Source organism: Schistocerca gregaria, unplaced genomic scaffold (genome assembly GCF_023897955.1).
Source record: "Schistocerca gregaria isolate iqSchGreg1 unplaced genomic scaffold, iqSchGreg1.2 ptg000714l, whole genome shotgun sequence".
Classification (NCBI taxonomy): domain Eukaryota; kingdom Metazoa; phylum Arthropoda; class Insecta; order Orthoptera; family Acrididae; genus Schistocerca; species Schistocerca gregaria.
Window position 1 is genome coordinate 1 of NW_026062092.1, and position 18202 is coordinate 18202.

An 18202-nucleotide genomic window follows, 5' to 3' on the forward strand; every position below is an offset into this window, starting at 1 on the left:
ACAGTAATGAACTCAGTTTGTACAAGAATGCGCGGAGGAAGAGTGCTAGGAACTCGTTGAAAATAACGAAACACTGCGAATCGACAGATGTGCTCTTGAAATGCGTCAGAGCCTACTGTTTTGTAGGAGCGCTACATTCCAAAAACTAACTACATTAAAAAAAAAACCTGTTCCCGTCCGACCACCGAAGATAAGCAACAACGTTTATATTCGGATCGGCGACCGCCTGGGAACTCTGGCTGTCTTCATTTCTTGCTTTCTTGTCGCTACCCCTGCCAGCCGTTTTTTCATGCTACCTTTCTCATGTGACAAAGATGCTTCCATACTGATTTTAAACTATCGTAAGGTACGATATTAAGGAACTCAGTTTGAAAAGAGTGCGCCAAGGAAGACTTCCAAAGAGTCTCTGGAAATAAGAAAACAGTATGAAGTGACAGAAATGTTGTGAAGTACGTCAGGGCATATTGTTTTGTAGCAGTGCACAACGGCAAATTTGTAAACAAAAATTTACCTTTCGTCGCTACAAGAGATGGATACTTTGTCGAAAAGCCTGTGTCTTGTGTGCATGTTTTCGCACCTTTCCACGGCACGGCGCGGCACGGCACAGAGCTGCTCTGGTAGCTCCGAACGGCCGCACACGTCGCCTCGGACACGCCGGTTCGGCCCGCGCCCATCTCGCAGATGTTCCTCGTGCTTGTGCTGTCATATGGACCGCGACCCGAGCGGCAGCGAGCGGCAGTCGAGCAAAGTCGGGACAAGTCGGGACGGAAGGTGACAGCCGATTATGCACCGTGCGAATTACGCAAATATCTAGAAGCGCGACGCGTGTCAGGCAGGTGAGAACGCTTCTCTCGGTCCAGCAGGACACTGCCACACCCCGCGCAGTCCACCCGCCGCCCGGCCGCGCGCAATCCCTGCGACGGACAACAATAACAAGGTGCGTCTCCCTCGAGTGTCGGAGGCCGCACGAACCAAACGAATGACAGGCGGTGCAACGAGCAGCTGTGTTGTGCGTCTGACCCACGTGGCGGCGCGCCGCACTGCGCGTCGCCTTCGAGGTGGAAGGACGTGCATTGCGTCAAATGTGCCACCGAAAATGGCGATTGCGTGTATTGGGAGGAGAGGCGAAGCCTTCTTGTGCCGTGCGGCTACAGTATAAGGACGCCAACGGCCATACCATGTTGAATACACCGGTTCTCGTCCGATCACCGAAGTTAAGCAACATCGGGCCCGGTTAGTACTTGGATGGGTGACCGCCTGGGAACACCGGGTGCTGTTGGCTCCCTGTCTTCTTTTAAATTTTATGTCACTACACCTGCCAGCCCTCTTTTCATACAAACTCTCAGGTGCGACAAAGATGCTTCCACAAGCATTTTAAACTACTGTATTAAACGTAAGATGCGAAATTACAGTAATGAACTCAGTTTGTACAAGAATGCGCGGAGGAAGAGTGCTAGGAACTCGTTGAAAATAACGAAACACTGCGAATCGACAGATGTGCTCTTGAAATGCGTCAGAGCCTACTGTTTTGTAGGAGCGCTACATTCCAAAAACTAACTACATTAAAAAAAAAACCTGTTCCCGTCCGACCACCGAAGATAAGCAACAACGTTTATATTCGGATCGGCGACCGCCTGGGAACTCTGGCTGTCTTCATTTCTTGCTTTCTTGTCGCTACCCCTGCCAGCCGTTTTTTCATGCTACCTTTCTCATGTGACAAAGATGCTTCCATACTGATTTTAAACTATCGTAAGGTACGATATTAAGGAACTCAGTTTGAAAAGAGTGCGCCAAGGAAGACTTCCAAAGAGTCTCTGGAAATAAGAAAACAGTATGAAGTGACAGAAATGTTGTGAAGTACGTCAGGGCATATTGTTTTGTAGCAGTGCACAACGGCAAATTTGTAAACAAAAATTTACCTTTCGTCGCTACAAGAGATGGATACTTTGTCGAAAAGCCTGTGTCTTGTGTGCATGTTTTCGCACCTTTCCACGGCACGGCGCGGCACGGCACAGAGCTGCTCTGGTAGCTCCGAACGGCCGCACACGTCGCCTCGGACACGCCGGTTCGGCCCGCGCCCATCTCGCAGATGTTCCTCGTGCTTGTGCTGTCATATGGACCGCGACCCGAGCGGCAGCGAGCGGCAGTCGAGCAAAGTCGGGACAAGTCGGGACGGAAGGTGACAGCCGATTATGCACCGTGCGAATTACGCAAATATCTAGAAGCGCGACGCGTGTCAGGCAGGTGAGAACGCTTCTCTCGGTCCAGCAGGACACTGCCACACCCCGCGCAGTCCACCCGCCGCCCGGCCGCGCGCAATCCCTGCGACGGACAACAATAACAAGGTGCGTCTCCCTCGAGTGTCGGAGGCCGCACGAACCAAACGAATGACAGGCGGTGCAACGAGCAGCTGTGTTGTGCGTCTGACCCACGTGGCGGCGCGCCGCACTGCGCGTCGCCTTCGAGGTGGAAGGACGTGCATTGCGTCAAATGTGCCACCGAAAATGGCGATTGCGTGTATTGGGAGGAGAGGCGAAGCCTTCTTGTGCCGTGCGGCTACAGTATAAGGACGCCAACGGCCATACCATGTTGAATACACCGGTTCTCGTCCGATCACCGAAGTTAAGCAACATCGGGCCCGGTTAGTACTTGGATGGGTGACCGCCTGGGAACACCGGGTGCTGTTGGCTCCCTGTCTTCTTTTAAATTTTATGTCACTACACCTGCCAGCCCTCTTTTCATACAAACTCTCAGGTGCGACAAAGATGCTTCCACAAGCATTTTAAACTACTGTATTAAACGTAAGATGCGAAATTACAGTAATGAACTCAGTTTGTACAAGAATGCGCGGAGGAAGAGTGCTAGGAACTCGTTGAAAATAACGAAACACTGCGAATCGACAGATGTGCTCTTGAAATGCGTCAGAGCCTACTGTTTTGTAGGAGCGCTACATTCCAAAAACTAACTACATTAAAAAAAAAACCTGTTCCCGTCCGACCACCGAAGATAAGCAACAACGTTTATATTCGGATCGGCGACCGCCTGGGAACTCTGGCTGTCTTCATTTCTTGCTTTCTTGTCGCTACCCCTGCCAGCCGTTTTTTCATGCTACCTTTCTCATGTGACAAAGATGCTTCCATACTGATTTTAAACTATCGTAAGGTACGATATTAAGGAACTCAGTTTGAAAAGAGTGCGCCAAGGAAGACTTCCAAAGAGTCTCTGGAAATAAGAAAACAGTATGAAGTGACAGAAATGTTGTGAAGTACGTCAGGGCATATTGTTTTGTAGCAGTGCACAACGGCAAATTTGTAAACAAAAATTTACCTTTCGTCGCTACAAGAGATGGATACTTTGTCGAAAAGCCTGTGTCTTGTGTGCATGTTTTCGCACCTTTCCACGGCACGGCGCGGCACGGCACAGAGCTGCTCTGGTAGCTCCGAACGGCCGCACACGTCGCCTCGGACACGCCGGTTCGGCCCGCGCCCATCTCGCAGATGTTCCTCGTGCTTGTGCTGTCATATGGACCGCGACCCGAGCGGCAGCGAGCGGCAGTCGAGCAAAGTCGGGACAAGTCGGGACGGAAGGTGACAGCCGATTATGCACCGTGCGAATTACGCAAATATCTAGAAGCGCGACGCGTGTCAGGCAGGTGAGAACGCTTCTCTCGGTCCAGCAGGACACTGCCACACCCCGCGCAGTCCACCCGCCGCCCGGCCGCGCGCAATCCCTGCGACGGACAACAATAACAAGGTGCGTCTCCCTCGAGTGTCGGAGGCCGCACGAACCAAACGAATGACAGGCGGTGCAACGAGCAGCTGTGTTGTGCGTCTGACCCACGTGGCGGCGCGCCGCACTGCGCGTCGCCTTCGAGGTGGAAGGACGTGCATTGCGTCAAATGTGCCACCGAAAATGGCGATTGCGTGTATTGGGAGGAGAGGCGAAGCCTTCTTGTGCCGTGCGGCTACAGTATAAGGACGCCAACGGCCATACCATGTTGAATACACCGGTTCTCGTCCGATCACCGAAGTTAAGCAACATCGGGCCCGGTTAGTACTTGGATGGGTGACCGCCTGGGAACACCGGGTGCTGTTGGCTCCCTGTCTTCTTTTAAATTTTATGTCACTACACCTGCCAGCCCTCTTTTCATACAAACTCTCAGGTGCGACAAAGATGCTTCCACAAGCATTTTAAACTACTGTATTAAACGTAAGATGCGAAATTACAGTAATGAACTCAGTTTGTACAAGAATGCGCGGAGGAAGAGGGCTAGGAACTCGTTGAAAATAACGAAACACTGCGAATCGACAGATGTGCTCTTGAAATGCGTCAGAGCCTACTGTTTTGTAGGAGCGCTACATTCCAAAAACTAACTACATTAAAAAAAAAAACCTGTTCCCGTCCGACCACCGAAGATAAGCAACAACGTTTATATTCGGATCGGCGACCGCCTGGGAACTCTGGCTGTCTTCATTTCTTGCTTTCTTGTCGCTACCCCTGCCAGCCGTTTTTTCATGCTACCTTTCTCATGTGACAAAGATGCTTCCATACTGATTTTAAACTATCGTAAGGTACGATATTAAGGAACTCAGTTTGAAAAGAGTGCGCCAAGGAAGACTTCCAAAGAGTCTCTGGAAATAAGAAAACAGTATGAAGTGACAGAAATGTTGTGAAGTACGTCAGGGCATATTGTTTTGTAGCAGTGCACAACGGCAAATTTGTAAACAAAAATTTACCTTTCGTCGCTACAAGAGATGGATACTTTGTCGAAAAGCCTGTGTCTTGTGTGCATGTTTTCGCACCTTTCCACGGCACGGCGCGGCACGGCACAGAGCTGCTCTGGTAGCTCCGAACGGCCGCACACGTCGCCTCGGACACGCCGGTTCGGCCCGCGCCCATCTCGCAGATGTTCCTCGTGCTTGTGCTGTCATATGGACCGCGACCCGAGCGGCAGCGAGCGGCAGTCGAGCAAAGTCGGGACAAGTCGGGACGGAAGGTGACAGCCGATTATGCACCGTGCGAATTACGCAAATATCTAGAAGCGCGACGCGTGTCAGGCAGGTGAGAACGCTTCTCTCGGTCCAGCAGGACACTGCCACACCCCGCGCAGTCCACCCGCCGCCCGGCCGCGCGCAATCCCTGCGACGGACAACAATAACAAGGTGCGTCTCCCTCGAGTGTCGGAGGCCGCACGAACCAAACGAATGACAGGCGGTGCAACGAGCAGCTGTGTTGTGCGTCTGACCCACGTGGCGGCGCGCCGCACTGCGCGTCGCCTTCGAGGTGGAAGGACGTGCATTGCGTCAAATGTGCCACCGAAAATGGCGATTGCGTGTATTGGGAGGAGAGGCGAAGCCTTCTTGTGCCGTGCGGCTACAGTATAAGGACGCCAACGGCCATACCATGTTGAATACACCGGTTCTCGTCCGATCACCGAAGTTAAGCAACATCGGGCCCGGTTAGTACTTGGATGGGTGACCGCCTGGGAACACCGGGTGCTGTTGGCTCCCTGTCTTCTTTTAAATTTTATGTCACTACACCTGCCAGCCCTCTTTTCATACAAACTCTCAGGTGCGACAAAGATGCTTCCACAAGCATTTTAAACTACTGTATTAAACGTAAGATGCGAAATTACAGTAATGAACTCAGTTTGTACAAGAATGCGCGGAGGAAGAGTGCTAGGAACTCGTTGAAAATAACGAAACACTGCGAATCGACAGATGTGCTCTTGAAATGCGTCAGAGCCTACTGTTTTGTAGGAGCGCTACATTCCAAAAACTAACTACATTAAAAAAAAAAACCTGTTCCCGTCCGACCACCGAAGATAAGCAACAACGTTTATATTCGGATCGGCGACCGCCTGGGAACTCTGGCTGTCTTCATTTCTTGCTTTCTTGTCGCTACCCCTGCCAGCCGTTTTTTCATGCTACCTTTCTCATGTGACAAAGATGCTTCCATACTGATTTTAAACTATCGTAAGGTACGATATTAAGGAACTCAGTTTGAAAAGAGTGCGCCAAGGAAGACTTCCAAAGAGTCTCTGGAAATAAGAAAACAGTATGAAGTGACAGAAATGTTGTGAAGTACGTCAGGGCATATTGTTTTGTAGCAGTGCACAACGGCAAATTTGTAAACAAAAATTTACCTTTCGTCGCTACAAGAGATGGATACTTTGTCGAAAAGCCTGTGTCTTGTGTGCATGTTTTCGCACCTTTCCACGGCACGGCGCGGCACGGCACAGAGCTGCTCTGGTAGCTCCGAACGGCCGCACACGTCGCCTCGGACACGCCGGTTCGGCCCGCGCCCATCTCGCAGATGTTCCTCGTGCTTGTGCTGTCATATGGACCGCGACCCGAGCGGCAGCGAGCGGCAGTCGAGCAAAGTCGGGACAAGTCGGGACGGAAGGTGACAGCCGATTATGCACCGTGCGAATTACGCAAATATCTAGAAGCGCGACGCGTGTCAGGCAGGTGAGAACGCTTCTCTCGGTCCAGCAGGACACTGCCACACCCCGCGCAGTCCACCCGCCGCCCGGCCGCGCGCAATCCCTGCGACGGACAACAATAACAAGGTGCGTCTCCCTCGAGTGTCGGAGGCCGCACGAACCAAACGAATGACAGGCGGTGCAACGAGCAGCTGTGTTGTGCGTCTGACCCACGTGGCGGCGCGCCGCACTGCGCGTCGCCTTCGAGGTGGAAGGACGTGCATTGCGTCAAATGTGCCACCGAAAATGGCGATTGCGTGTATTGGGAGGAGAGGCGAAGCCTTCTTGTGCCGTGCGGCTACAGTATAAGGACGCCAACGGCCATACCATGTTGAATACACCGGTTCTCGTCCGATCACCGAAGTTAAGCAACATCGGGCCCGGTTAGTACTTGGATGGGTGACCGCCTGGGAACACCGGGTGCTGTTGGCTCCCTGTCTTCTTTTAAATTTTATGTCACTACACCTGCCAGCCCTCTTTTCATACAAACTCTCAGGTGCGACAAAGATGCTTCCACAAGCATTTTAAACTACTGTATTAAACGTAAGATGCGAAATTACAGTAATGAACTCAGTTTGTACAAGAATGCGCGGAGGAAGAGTGCTAGGAACTCGTTGAAAATAACGAAACACTGCGAATCGACAGATGTGCTCTTGAAATGCGTCAGAGCCTACTGTTTTGTAGGAGCGCTACATTCCAAAAACTAACTACATTAAAAAAAAAACCTGTTCCCGTCCGACCACCGAAGATAAGCAACAACGTTTATATTCGGATCGGCGACCGCCTGGGAACTCTGGCTGTCTTCATTTCTTGCTTTCTTGTCGCTACCCCTGCCAGCCGTTTTTTCATGCTACCTTTCTCATGTGACAAAGATGCTTCCATACTGATTTTAAACTATCGTAAGGTACGATATTAAGGAACTCAGTTTGAAAAGAGTGCGCCAAGGAAGACTTCCAAAGAGTCTCTGGAAATAAGAAAACAGTATGAAGTGACAGAAATGTTGTGAAGTACGTCAGGGCATATTGTTTTGTAGCAGTGCACAACGGCAAATTTGTAAACAAAAATTTACCTTTCGTCGCTACAAGAGATGGATACTTTGTCGAAAAGCCTGTGTCTTGTGTGCATGTTTTCGCACCTTTCCACGGCACGGCGCGGCACGGCACAGAGCTGCTCTGGTAGCTCCGAACGGCCGCACACGTCGCCTCGGACACGCCGGTTCGGCCCGCGCCCATCTCGCAGATGTTCCTCGTGCTTGTGCTGTCATATGGACCGCGACCCGAGCGGCAGCGAGCGGCAGTCGAGCAAAGTCGGGACAAGTCGGGACGGAAGGTGACAGCCGATTATGCACCGTGCGAATTACGCAAATATCTAGAAGCGCGACGCGTGTCAGGCAGGTGAGAACGCTTCTCTCGGTCCAGCAGGACACTGCCACACCCCGCGCAGTCCACCCGCCGCCCGGCCGCGCGCAATCCCTGCGACGGACAACAATAACAAGGTGCGTCTCCCTCGAGTGTCGGAGGCCGCACGAACCAAACGAATGACAGGCGGTGCAACGAGCAGCTGTGTTGTGCGTCTGACCCACGTGGCGGCGCGCCGCACTGCGCGTCGCCTTCGAGGTGGAAGGACGTGCATTGCGTCAAATGTGCCACCGAAAATGGCGATTGCGTGTATTGGGAGGAGAGGCGAAGCCTTCTTGTGCCGTGCGGCTACAGTATAAGGACGCCAACGGCCATACCATGTTGAATACACCGGTTCTCGTCCGATCACCGAAGTTAAGCAACATCGGGCCCGGTTAGTACTTGGATGGGTGACCGCCTGGGAACACCGGGTGCTGTTGGCTCCCTGTCTTCTTTTAAATTTTATGTCACTACACCTGCCAGCCCTCTTTTCATACAAACTCTCAGGTGCGACAAAGATGCTTCCACAAGCATTTTAAACTACTGTATTAAACGTAAGATGCGAAATTACAGTAATGAACTCAGTTTGTACAAGAATGCGCGGAGGAAGAGTGCTAGGAACTCGTTGAAAATAACGAAACACTGCGAATCGACAGATGTGCTCTTGAAATGCGTCAGAGCCTACTGTTTTGTAGGAGCGCTACATTCCAAAAACTAACTACATTAAAAAAAAAACCTGTTCCCGTCCGACCACCGAAGATAAGCAACAACGTTTATATTCGGATCGGCGACCGCCTGGGAACTCTGGCTGTCTTCATTTCTTGCTTTCTTGTCGCTACCCCTGCCAGCCGTTTTTTCATGCTACCTTTCTCATGTGACAAAGATGCTTCCATACTGATTTTAAACTATCGTAAGGTACGATATTAAGGAACTCAGTTTGAAAAGAGTGCGCCAAGGAAGACTTCCAAAGAGTCTCTGGAAATAAGAAAACAGTATGAAGTGACAGAAATGTTGTGAAGTACGTCAGGGCATATTGTTTTGTAGCAGTGCACAACGGCAAATTTGTAAACAAAAATTTACCTTTCGTCGCTACAAGAGATGGATACTTTGTCGAAAAGCCTGTGTCTTGTGTGCATGTTTTCGCACCTTTCCACGGCACGGCGCGGCACGGCACAGAGCTGCTCTGGTAGCTCCGAACGGCCGCACACGTCGCCTCGGACACGCCGGTTCGGCCCGCGCCCATCTCGCAGATGTTCCTCGTGCTTGTGCTGTCATATGGACCGCGACCCGAGCGGCAGCGAGCGGCAGTCGAGCAAAGTCGGGACAAGTCGGGACGGAAGGTGACAGCCGATTATGCACCGTGCGAATTACGCAAATATCTAGAAGCGCGACGCGTGTCAGGCAGGTGAGAACGCTTCTCTCGGTCCAGCAGGACACTGCCACACCCCGCGCAGTCCACCCGCCGCCCGGCCGCGCGCAATCCCTGCGACGGACAACAATAACAAGGTGCGTCTCCCTCGAGTGTCGGAGGCCGCACGAACCAAACGAATGACAGGCGGTGCAACGAGCAGCTGTGTTGTGCGTCTGACCCACGTGGCGGCGCGCCGCACTGCGCGTCGCCTTCGAGGTGGAAGGACGTGCATTGCGTCAAATGTGCCACCGAAAATGGCGATTGCGTGTATTGGGAGGAGAGGCGAAGCCTTCTTGTGCCGTGCGGCTACAGTATAAGGACGCCAACGGCCATACCATGTTGAATACACCGGTTCTCGTCCGATCACCGAAGTTAAGCAACATCGGGCCCGGTTAGTACTTGGATGGGTGACCGCCTGGGAACACCGGGTGCTGTTGGCTCCCTGTCTTCTTTTAAATTTTATGTCACTACACCTGCCAGCCCTCTTTTCATACAAACTCTCAGGTGCGACAAAGATGCTTCCACAAGCATTTTAAACTACTGTATTAAACGTAAGATGCGAAATTACAGTAATGAACTCAGTTTGTACAAGAATGCGCGGAGGAAGAGTGCTAGGAACTCGTTGAAAATAACGAAACACTGCGAATCGACAGATGTGCTCTTGAAATGCGTCAGAGCCTACTGTTTTGTAGGAGCGCTACATTCCAAAAATTAACTACATTAAAAAAAAAAACCTGTTCCCGTCCGACCACCGAAGATAAGCAACAACGTTTATATTCGGATCGGCGACCGCCTGGGAACTCTGGCTGTCTTCATTTCTTGCTTTCTTGTCGCTACCCCTGCCAGCCGTTTTTTCATGCTACCTTTCTCATGTGACAAAGATGCTTCCATACTGATTTTAAACTATCGTAAGGTACGATATTAAGGAACTCAGTTTGAAAAGAGTGCGCCAAGGAAGACTTCCAAAGAGTCTCTGGAAATAAGAAAACAGTATGAAGTGACAGAAATGTTGTGAAGTACGTCAGGGCATATTGTTTTGTAGCAGTGCACAACGGCAAATTTGTAAACAAAAATTTACCTTTCGTCGCTACAAGAGATGGATACTTTGTCGAAAAGCCTGTGTCTTGTGTGCATGTTTTCGCACCTTTCCACGGCACGGCGCGGCACAGAGCTGCTCTGGTAGCTCCGAACGGCCGCACACGTCGCCTCGGACACGCCGGTTCGGCCCGCGCCCATCTCGCAGATGTTCCTCGTGCTTGTGCTGTCATATGGACCGCGACCCGAGCGGCAGCGAGCGGCAGTCGAGCAAAGTCGGGACAAGTCGGGACGGAAGGTGACAGCCGATTATGCACCGTGCGAATTACGCAAATATCTAGAAGCGCGACGCGTGTCAGGCAGGTGAGAACGCTTCTCTCGGTCCAGCAGGACACTGCCACACCCCGCGCAGTCCACCCGCCGCCCGGCCGCGCGCAATCCCTGCGACGGACAACAATAACAAGGTGCGTCTCCCTCGAGTGTCGGAGGCCGCACGAACCAAACGAATGACAGGCGGTGCAACGAGCAGCTGTGTTGTGCGTCTGACCCACGTGGCGGCGCGCCGCACTGCGCGTCGCCTTCGAGGTGGAAGGACGTGCATTGCGTCAAATGTGCCACCGAAAATGGCGATTGCGTGTATTGGGAGGAGAGGCGAAGCCTTCTTGTGCCGTGCGGCTACAGTATAAGGACGCCAACGGCCATACCATGTTGAATACACCGGTTCTCGTCCGATCACCGAAGTTAAGCAACATCGGGCCCGGTTAGTACTTGGATGGGTGACCGCCTGGGAACACCGGGTGCTGTTGGCTCCCTGTCTTCTTTTAAATTTTATGTCACTACACCTGCCAGCCCTCTTTTCATACAAACTCTCAGGTGCGACAAAGATGCTTCCACAAGCATTTTAAACTACTGTATTAAACGTAAGATGCGAAATTACAGTAATGAACTCAGTTTGTACAAGAATGCGCGGAGGAAGAGTGCTAGGAACTCGTTGAAAATAACGAAACACTGCGAATCGACAGATGTGCTCTTGAAATGCGTCAGAGCCTACTGTTTTGTAGGAGCGCTACATTCCAAAAACTAACTACATTAAAAAAAAAACCTGTTCCCGTCCGACCACCGAAGATAAGCAACAACGTTTATATTCGGATCGGCGACCGCCTGGGAACTCTGGCTGTCTTCATTTCTTGCTTTCTTGTCGCTACCCCTGCCAGCCGTTTTTTCATGCTACCTTTCTCATGTGACAAAGATGCTTCCATACTGATTTTAAACTATCGTAAGGTACGATATTAAGGAACTCAGTTTGAAAAGAGTGCGCCAAGGAAGACTTCCAAAGAGTCTCTGGAAATAAGAAAACAGTATGAAGTGACAGAAATGTTGTGAAGTACGTCAGGGCATATTGTTTTGTAGCAGTGCACAACGGCAAATTTGTAAACAAAAATTTACCTTTCGTCGCTACAAGAGATGGATACTTTGTCGAAAAGCCTGTGTCTTGTGTGCATGTTTTCGCACCTTTCCACGGCACGGCGCGGCACGGCACAGAGCTGCTCTGGTAGCTCCGAACGGCCGCACACGTCGCCTCGGACACGCCGGTTCGGCCCGCGCCCATCTCGCAGATGTTCCTCGTGCTTGTGCTGTCATATGGACCGCGACCCGAGCGGCAGCGAGCGGCAGTCGAGCAAAGTCGGGACAAGTCGGGACGGAAGGTGACAGCCGATTATGCACCGTGCGAATTACGCAAATATCTAGAAGCGCGACGCGTGTCAGGCAGGTGAGAACGCTTCTCTCGGTCCAGCAGGACACTGCCACACCCCGCGCAGTCCACCCGCCGCCCGGCCGCGCGCAATCCCTGCGACGGACAACAATAACAAGGTGCGTCTCCCTCGAGTGTCGGAGGCCGCACGAACCAAACGAATGACAGGCGGTGCAACGAGCATCTGTGTTGTGCGTCTGACCCACGTGGCGGCGCGCCGCACTGCGCGTCGCCTTCGAGGTGGAAGGACGTGCATTGCGTCAAATGTGCCACCGAAAATGGCGATTGCGTGTATTGGGAGGAGAGGCGAAGCCTTCTTGTGCCGTGCGGCTACAGTATAAGGACGCCAACGGCCATACCATGTTGAATACACCGGTTCTCGTCCGATCACCGAAGTTAAGCAACATCGGGCCCGGTGAGTACTTGGATGGGTGACCGCCTGGGAACACCGGGTGCTGTTGGCTCCCTGTCTTCTTTTAAATTTTATGTCACTACACCTGCCAGCCCTCTTTTCATACAAACTCTCAGGTGCGACAAAGATGCTTCCACAAGCATTTTAAACTACTGTATTAAACGTAAGATGCGAAATTACAGTAATGAACTCAGTTTGTACAAGAATGCGCGGAGGAAGAGTGCTAGGAACTCGTTGAAAATAACGAAACACTGCGAATCGACAGATGTGCTCTTGAAATGCGTCAGAGCCTACTGTTTTGTAGGAGCGCTACATTCCAAAAACTAACTACATTAAAAAAAAAACCTGTTCCCGTCCGACCACCGAAGATAAGCAACAACGTTTATATTCGGATCGGCGACCGCCTGGGAACTCTGGCTGTCTTCATTTCTTGCTTTCTTGTCGCTACCCCTGCCAGCCGTTTTTTCATGCTACCTTTCTCATGTGACAAAGATGCTTCCATACTGATTTTAAACTATCGTAAGGTACGATATTAAGGAACTCAGTTTGAAAAGAGTGCGCCAAGGAAGACTTCCAAAGAGTCTCTGGAAATAAGAAAACAGTATGAAGTGACAGAAATGTTGTGAAGTACGTCAGGGCATATTGTTTTGTAGCAGTGCACAACGGCAAATTTGTAAACAAAAATTTACCTTTCGTCGCTACAAGAGATGGATACTTTGTCGAAAAGCCTGTGTCTTGTGTGCATGTTTTCGCACCTTTCCACGGCACGGCGCGGCACGGCACAGAGCTGCTCTGGTAGCTCCGAACGGCCGCACACGTCGCCTCGGACACGCCGGTTCGGCCCGCGCCCATCTCGCAGATGTTCCTCGTGCTTGTGCTGTCATATGGACCGCGACCCGAGCGGCAGCGAGCGGCAGTCGAGCAAAGTCGGGACAAGTCGGGACGGAAGGTGACAGCCGATTATGCACCGTGCGAATTACGCAAATATCTAGAAGCGCGACGCGTGTCAGGCAGGTGAGAACGCTTCTCTCGGTCCAGCAGGACACTGCCACACCCCGCGCAGTCCACCCGCCGCCCGGCCGCGCGCAATCCCTGCGACGGACAACAATAACAAGGTGCGTCTCCCTCGAGTGTCGGAGGCCGCACGAACCAAACGAATGACAGGCGGTGCAACGAGCATCTGTGTTGTGCGTCTGACCCACGTGGCGGCGCGCCGCACTGCGCGTCGCCTTCGAGGTGGAAGGACGTGCATTGCGTCAAATGTGCCACCGAAAATGGCGATTGCGTGTATTGGGAGGAGAGGCGAAGCCTTCTTGTGCCGTGCGGCTACAGTATAAGGACGCCAACGGCCATACCATGTTGAATACACCGGTTCTCGTCCGATCACCGAAGTTAAGCAACATCGGGCCCGGTGAGTACTTGGATGGGTGACCGCCTGGGAACACCGGGTGCTGTTGGCTCCCTGTCTTCTTTTAAATTTTATGTCACTACACCTGCCAGCCCTCTTTTCATACAAACTCTCAGGTGCGACAAAGATGCTTCCACAAGCATTTTAAACTACTGTATTAAACGTAAGATGCGAAATTACAGTAATGAACTCAGTTTGTACAAGAATGCGCGGAGGAAGAGTGCTAGGAACTCGTTGAAAATAACGAAACACTGCGAATCGACAGATGTGCTCTTGAAATGCGTCAGAGCCTACTGTTTTGTAGGAGCGCTACATTCCAAAAACTAACTACATTAAAAAAAAAACCTGTTCCCGTCCGACCACCGAAGATAAGCAACAACGTTTATATTCGGATCGGCGACCGCCTGGGAACTCTGGCTGTCTTCATTTCTTGCTTTCTTGTCGCTACCCCTGCCAGCCGTTTTTTCATGCTACCTTTCTCATGTGACAAAGATGCTTCCATACTGATTTTAAACTATCGTAAGGTACGATATTAAGGAACTCAGTTTGAAAAGAGTGCGCCAAGGAAGACTTCCAAAGAGTCTCTGGAAATAAGAAAACAGTATGAAGTGACAGAAATGTTGTGAAGTACGTCAGGGCATATTGTTTTGTAGCAGTGCACAACGGCAAATTTGTAAACAAAAATTTACCTTTCGTCGCTACAAGAGATGGATACTTTGTCGAAAAGCCTGTGTCTTGTGTGCATGTTTTCGCACCTTTCCACGGCACGGCGCGGCACAGAGCTGCTCTGGTAGCTCCGAACGGCCGCACACGTCGCCTCGGACACGCCGGTTCGGCCCGCGCCCATCTCGCAGATGTTCCTCGTGCTTGTGCTGTCATATGGACCGCGACCCGAGCGGCAGCGAGCGGCAGTCGAGCAAAGTCGGGACAAGTCGGGACGGAAGGTGACAGCCGATTATGCACCGTGCGAATTACGCAAATATCTAGAAGCGCGACGCGTGTCAGGCAGGTGAGAACGCTTCTCTCGGTCCAGCAGGACACTGCCACACCCCGCGCAGTCCACCCGCCGCCCGGCCGCGCGCAATCCCTGCGACGGACAACAATAACAAGGTGCGTCTCCCTCGAGTGTCGGAGGCCGCACGAACCAAACGAATGACAGGCGGTGCAACGAGCAGCTGTGTTGTGCGTCTGACCCACGTGGCGGCGCGCCGCACTGCGCGTCGCCTTCGAGGTGGAAGGACGTGCATTGCGTCAAATGTGCCACCGAAAATGGCGATTGCGTGTATTGGGAGGAGAGGCGAAGCCTTCTTGTGCCGTGCGGCTACAGTATAAGGACGCCAACGGCCATACCATGTTGAATACACCGGTTCTCGTCCGATCACCGAAGTTAAGCAACATCGGGCCCGGTTAGTACTTGGATGGGTGACCGCCTGGGAACACCGGGTGCTGTTGGCTCCCTGTCTTCTTTTAAATTTTATGTCACTACACCTGCCAGCCCTCTTTTCATACAAACTCTCAGGTGCGACAAAGATGCTTCCACAAGCATTTTAAACTACTGTATTAAACGTAAGATGCGAAATTACAGTAATGAACTCAGTTTGTACAAGAATGCGCGGAGGAAGAGTGCTAGGAACTCGTTGAAAATAACGAAACACTGCGAATCGACAGATGTGCTCTTGAAATGCGTCAGAGCCTACTGTTTTGTAGGAGCGCTACATTCCAAAAACTAACTACATTAAAAAAAAAACCTGTTCCCGTCCGACCACCGAAGATAAGCAACAACGTTTATATTCGGATCGGCGACCGCCTGGGAACTCTGGCTGTCTTCATTTCTTGCTTTCTTGTCGCTACCCCTGCCAGCCGTTTTTTCATGCTACCTTTCTCATGTGACAAAGATGCTTCCATACTGATTTTAAACTATCGTAAGGTACGATATTAAGGAACTCAGTTTGAAAAGAGTGCGCCAAGGAAGACTTCCAAAGAGTCTCTGGAAATAAGAAAACAGTATGAAGTGACAGAAATGTTGTGAAGTACGTCAGGGCATATTGTTTTGTAGCAGTGCACAACGGCAAATTTGTAAACAAAAATTTACCTTTCGTCGCTACAAGAGATGGATACTTTGTCGAAAAGCCTGTGTCTTGTGTGCATGTTTTCGCACCTTTCCACGGCACGGCGCGGCACAGAGCTGCTCTGGTAGCTCCGAACGGCCGCACACGTCGCCTCGGACACGCCGGTTCGGCCCGCGCCCATCTCGCAGATGTTCCTCGTGCTTGTGCTGTCATATGGACCGCGACCCGAGCGGCAGCGAGCGGCAGTCGAGCAAAGTCGGGACAAGTCGGGACGGAAGGTGACAGCCGATTATGCACCGTGCGAATTACGCAAATATCTAGAAGCGCGACGCGTGTCAGGCAGGTGAGAACGCTTCTCTCGGTCCAGCAGGACACTGCCACACCCCGCGCAGTCCACCCGCCGCCCGGCCGCGCGCAATCCCTGCGACGGACAACAATAACAAGGTGCGTCTCCCTCGAGTGTCGGAGGCCGCACGAACCAAACGAATGACAGGCGGTGCAACGAGCAGCTGTGTTGTGCGTCTGACCCACGTGGCGGCGCGCCGCACTGCGCGTCGCCTTCGAGGTGGAAGGACGTGCATTGCGTCAAATGTGCCACCGAAAATGGCGATTGCGTGTATTGGGAGGAGAGGCGAAGCCTTCTTGTGCCGTGCGGCTACAGTATAAGGACGCCAACGGCCATACCATGTTGAATACACCGGTTCTCGTCCGATCACCGAAGTTAAGCAACATCGGGCCCGGTTAGTACTTGGATGGGTGACCGCCTGGGAACACCGGGTGCTGTTGGCTCCCTGTCTTCTTTTAAATTTTATGTCACTACACCTGCCAGCCCTCTTTTCATACAAACTCTCAGGTGCGACAAAGATGCTTCCACAAGCATTTTAAACTACTGTATTAAACGTAAGATGCGAAATTACAGTAATGAACTCAGTTTGTACAAGAATGCGCGGAGGAAGAGTGCTAGGAACTCGTTGAAAATAACGAAACACTGCGAATCGACAGATGTGCTCTTGAAATGCGTCAGAGCCTACTGTTTTGTAGGAGCGCTACATTCCAAAAACTAACTACATTAAAAAAAAAACCTGTTCCCGTCCGACCACCGAAGATAAGCAACAACGTTTATATTCGGATCGGCGACCGCCTGGGAACTCTGGCTGTCTTCATTTCTTGCTTTCTTGTCGCTACCCCTGCCAGCCGTTTTTTCATGCTACCTTTCTCATGTGACAAAGATGCTTCCATACTGATTTTAAACTATCGTAAGGTACGATATTAAGGAACTCAGTTTGAAAAGAGTGCGCCAAGGAAGACTTCCAAAGAGTCTCTGGAAATAAGAAAACAGTATGAAGTGACAGAAATGTTGTGAAGTACGTCAGGGCATATTGTTTTGTAGCAGTGCACAACGGCAAATTTGTAAACAAAAATTTACCTTTCGTCGCTACAAGAGATGGATACTTTGTCGAAAAGCCTGTGTCTTGTGTGCATGTTTTCGCACCTTTCCACGGCACGGCGCGGCACGGCACAGAGCTGCTCTGGTAGCTCCGAACGGCCGCACACGTCGCCTCGGACACGCCGGTTCGGCCCGCGCCCATCTCGCAGATGTTCCTCGTGCTTGTGCTGTCATATGGACCGCGACCCGAGCGGCAGCGAGCGGCAGTCGAGCAAAGTCGGGACAAGTCGGGACGGAAGGTGACAGCCGATTATGCACCGTGCGAATTACGCAAATATCTAGAAGCGCGACGCGTGTCAGGCAGGTGAGAACGCTTCTCTCGGTCCAGCAGGACACTGCCACACCCCGCGCAGTCCACCCGCCGCCCGGCCGCGCGCAATCCCTGCGACGGACAACAATAACAAGGTGCGTCTCCCTCGAGTGTCGGAGGCCGCACGAACCAAACGAATGACAGGCGGTGCAACGAGCAGCTGTGTTGTGCGTCTGACCCACGTGGCGGCGCGCCGCACTGCGCGTCGCCTTCGAGGTGGAAGGACGTGCATTGCGTCAAATGTGCCACCGAAAATGGCGATTGCGTGTATTGGGAGGAGAGGCGAAGCCTTCTTGTGCCGTGCGGCTACAGTATAAGGACGCCAACGGCCATACCATGTTGAATACACCGGTTCTCGTCCGATCACCGAAGTTAAGCAACATCGGGCCCGGTTAGTACTTGGATGGGTGACCGCCTGGGAACACCGGGTGCTGTTGGCTCCCTGTCTTCTTTTAAATTTTATGTCACTACACCTG

At 51.9% G+C, this 18202-nt stretch overlaps 13 non-coding genes across 13 annotated transcripts; all 13 read left to right on the top strand.

Annotated features, from left to right (window-relative positions):
* Positions 1 to 1163: 1163 nt before the first annotated feature.
* On the top strand, positions 1164 to 1282 carry LOC126320297 (5S ribosomal RNA). The gene has a single exon (XR_007558029.1). It is a non-coding gene; the product is annotated as a 5S ribosomal RNA (ribosomal RNA).
* A 1289-nt stretch (positions 1283 to 2571) lies between these two features.
* Positions 2572 to 2690, top strand: LOC126320312 (5S ribosomal RNA). The gene has a single exon (XR_007558044.1). It is a non-coding gene; the product is annotated as a 5S ribosomal RNA (ribosomal RNA).
* Positions 2691 to 3979: 1289 nt separating this feature from the next.
* Positions 3980 to 4098, top strand: LOC126320323 (5S ribosomal RNA). Its single transcript, XR_007558055.1, has one exon. It is a non-coding gene; the product is annotated as a 5S ribosomal RNA (ribosomal RNA).
* A 1290-nt stretch (positions 4099 to 5388) lies between these two features.
* Positions 5389 to 5507, top strand: LOC126320335 (5S ribosomal RNA). The gene has a single exon (XR_007558066.1). It is a non-coding gene; the product is annotated as a 5S ribosomal RNA (ribosomal RNA).
* Positions 5508 to 6797: 1290 nt separating this feature from the next.
* On the top strand, positions 6798 to 6916 carry LOC126320346 (5S ribosomal RNA). The gene has a single exon (XR_007558077.1). It is a non-coding gene; the product is annotated as a 5S ribosomal RNA (ribosomal RNA).
* A 1289-nt stretch (positions 6917 to 8205) lies between these two features.
* Positions 8206 to 8324, top strand: LOC126320302 (5S ribosomal RNA). The gene has a single exon (XR_007558034.1). It is a non-coding gene; the product is annotated as a 5S ribosomal RNA (ribosomal RNA).
* Positions 8325 to 9613: 1289 nt separating this feature from the next.
* Positions 9614 to 9732, top strand: LOC126320303 (5S ribosomal RNA). Its single transcript, XR_007558035.1, has one exon. It is a non-coding gene; the product is annotated as a 5S ribosomal RNA (ribosomal RNA).
* A 1285-nt stretch (positions 9733 to 11017) lies between these two features.
* Positions 11018 to 11136, top strand: LOC126320304 (5S ribosomal RNA). Its single transcript, XR_007558036.1, has one exon. It is a non-coding gene; the product is annotated as a 5S ribosomal RNA (ribosomal RNA).
* A 1289-nt stretch (positions 11137 to 12425) lies between these two features.
* On the top strand, positions 12426 to 12544 carry LOC126320299 (5S ribosomal RNA). Its single transcript, XR_007558031.1, has one exon. It is a non-coding gene; the product is annotated as a 5S ribosomal RNA (ribosomal RNA).
* A 1289-nt stretch (positions 12545 to 13833) lies between these two features.
* On the top strand, positions 13834 to 13952 carry LOC126320300 (5S ribosomal RNA). Its single transcript, XR_007558032.1, has one exon. It is a non-coding gene; the product is annotated as a 5S ribosomal RNA (ribosomal RNA).
* Positions 13953 to 15236: 1284 nt separating this feature from the next.
* Positions 15237 to 15355, top strand: LOC126320305 (5S ribosomal RNA). The gene has a single exon (XR_007558037.1). It is a non-coding gene; the product is annotated as a 5S ribosomal RNA (ribosomal RNA).
* Positions 15356 to 16639: 1284 nt separating this feature from the next.
* Positions 16640 to 16758, top strand: LOC126320306 (5S ribosomal RNA). Its single transcript, XR_007558038.1, has one exon. It is a non-coding gene; the product is annotated as a 5S ribosomal RNA (ribosomal RNA).
* A 1289-nt stretch (positions 16759 to 18047) lies between these two features.
* LOC126320307 (5S ribosomal RNA) lies at positions 18048 to 18166 on the top strand. The gene has a single exon (XR_007558039.1). It is a non-coding gene; the product is annotated as a 5S ribosomal RNA (ribosomal RNA).
* Positions 18167 to 18202: the final 36 nt, after the last annotated feature.